The following is a 2363-nucleotide window of genomic DNA, read 5'->3' as shown; positions in this document are numbered from 1 at the left end:
GTACCTGTCCACACTAAAAGGCACTTAAAATCGATTTAAAGGGGTCTTAAAATCGATTTATGTACCCCTGCTCAATGAGTGTTTTATAAAATCGATTTTACTAATATCGATTTAAAGCTGTAGTGCGGACGTAGGCTTAGTCCCCCTGAGGTGATTGGCTGGTTCCTTCTGGCCTTAAACACTAGGTAGGAATCTGACTCAAAGGGCCACAACCTTCCTCCTCTTCTGCTCCTATGAACTATCCCTCATCTGGGCAAAACCTTTGAAAACACTGGTGTTTTCCCAACAGGAAAGGGATGGACAATTTCTCTTCTGTGGGGAGATGAGGGAAACCATGCAATCACCTTCTGGAAGGTATATCAAGGAGGGCGGCGTAAGAACCCTCACGGACTAGATTAAGAAAGCAGCTCTTTAACTGACCTTCCAACAACGACAAACTAAAATCTGCAAGAGCAGCCTTTCAACTCAGGGGCCCAATAACAAGCTGTTGCCAATAACTAACCGCAGAGTTAAAAATTACTCCAAACCATACATTCTTAGGACAAACCAAACCTTAACACAAACAATGCCGCATTTATTTGCTGCTCTTCAACTGTGATAACCAAAAACTTCCAAAACCAGAGAGCCAGAGGAATACCCATCACAAAAGTGTCCCCTGGGAGATAGGAAGCCATCTCATTAACACAGTGAGCTCAAAATAAAATAAAATAACAGGATAGAAAATCCCAAACAGTCATTTTCAGAACTCTGAGTTGTTTATAGGAAAGCTTGAGCTACTGACGCCAGTTCAGGTAGCCCCCTTCTGTTCTTTTCACAACAGAGAACAGCCTTGCCAAAGCAAAGCCTTAAAAAATTGGGTACAAACTCATAAACGTTCCTCTCCACGGACACCTTTAGTAAAAGGCGAAAGATTTATACGAACTGAAGAGAAAACAGAGTACATAAAAGACAGGGCAGAGGCGCTGCCGGGACAACCGCGTATGCTACCACAAGTCAGGGTGAGTACTCTCACAGCCCGCTAAACCGCAGAGCTTTTAGAGGAAATGGAATTGAACCGATTGACAGCCCGAGTTGGATCATGGGAACCGGGGACACAGGGAGTAAAACTAGCCCCTTGACCAGGGACTGGCTTCGCTGCGCGCAGTGCACTGTGAGTATGCAAATAAGATGCTCCGGCCGTCTCCGGCGCTCAAAGGAGTCTTTTCTACTGGCTGCCTCTGCTCCTTCCCCAGCTGGGCGGAGATTGGGATGCGGGAGGGTGGGGAAGCTCCTCTCCTGAGACAGTCCTGCTGATGCCCAGGCGCATGGAGGACGGAGACCGGACGAGAAGCCAGAGGGCACTTGGCCCACAGCTAAAATCCGGAGCAACAGCACACACTTTGCCAAGGAACAGGAGGTGGGATCTCGGACATGAGATTCTATCTGCCGGCCGGGGTGCAACCCCGTGTTGTACCTGCTGCTTGGTCTGCCTCTACTGCAAAGTAGCTTGCCTCAGATCCTTGGAGTTCACTGAGCTGCAGCTCACCCTGATGCACGGGAACAGCTTAAAAATCATGGACTCTCAGGCTACGTCTACACTACAGCATAAAATCGAAATTATTAAAACTGGTTTTATAAAATCGATTTTACGCGTCCACACTAGGGCACATTAATTCGGTGGTGTGAGTCCATGGTCCCAGGCTACCATCGATTTCCGGAGCGGTGCACTCTGGGTAACTACAGTGAAAGAATGAGACCAATAACTTCAATTTCCCTCCACACTAACCCTAAATCGATATAGTAATATCGATTTTAGGGTTACTCCTCTCGTTGGGAGGAGTACAGAAATCGATTTTAAGAGTCCTTAACATCGATTTAAAGTGCCTTGTAGTGTGGACGGGTACAACGTTAAATCGATTTAACGCTGTTTAAATCGATTTAATGCTGTAGTGTGGACCAGGCCTCAGGGTTGGAAGTGACCTCAGGAGGTCATCTAGTCCAACCCAATCCCCAAGTAAATCATCCCGGCCAGGGCTTTGTCAAGCCTGACCTTGAAAACCTCTAAGGAAGGAGATTCCACCACCTCCATTGGAATAGGGAACCCATTCCAATGCTTCACCACCCTCCTCGTGAAAAAGGGTTTTCCTAATATCCAACCACCACCTTCCCAACCACAACTTGGGACCATTGCTCCTTGTTCTGTCATCTGGTACCACTGAGAACAGTTTAGATCCATCCTCTTTGGAACCCCCTTTCAGGTAGTTGGAAGCAGCGATCAATCCCCCCTCATTCTTCTCTTCTGCAGACTAAACAATCCCAGTTCCCTCAGCCTCTCCTCATAAGTCATGTCTTCCAGCCCCCGCACCCTCCCTCTGCAATCATTT

At 47.4% G+C, this 2363-nt stretch overlaps 1 non-coding gene across 1 annotated transcript; it reads right to left on the bottom strand.

Annotated features, from left to right (window-relative positions):
* Positions 1–825: 825 nt before the first annotated feature.
* On the bottom strand, positions 826–941 carry LOC115643912. The gene has a single exon (XR_003998398.1). It is a non-coding gene; the product is annotated as a U5 spliceosomal RNA (small nuclear RNA).
* Between the last annotated feature and the right edge of the window lie 1422 nt (positions 942–2363).

Source organism: Gopherus evgoodei, unplaced genomic scaffold, assembly GCF_007399415.2.
Source record: "Gopherus evgoodei ecotype Sinaloan lineage unplaced genomic scaffold, rGopEvg1_v1.p scaffold_77_arrow_ctg1, whole genome shotgun sequence".
Lineage (NCBI taxonomy): Eukaryota > Metazoa > Chordata > Testudines > Testudinidae > Gopherus > Gopherus evgoodei.
Note: the sequence above shows the minus strand (reverse complement) of the source record. Positions and strands in the feature narration are given on the sequence as shown.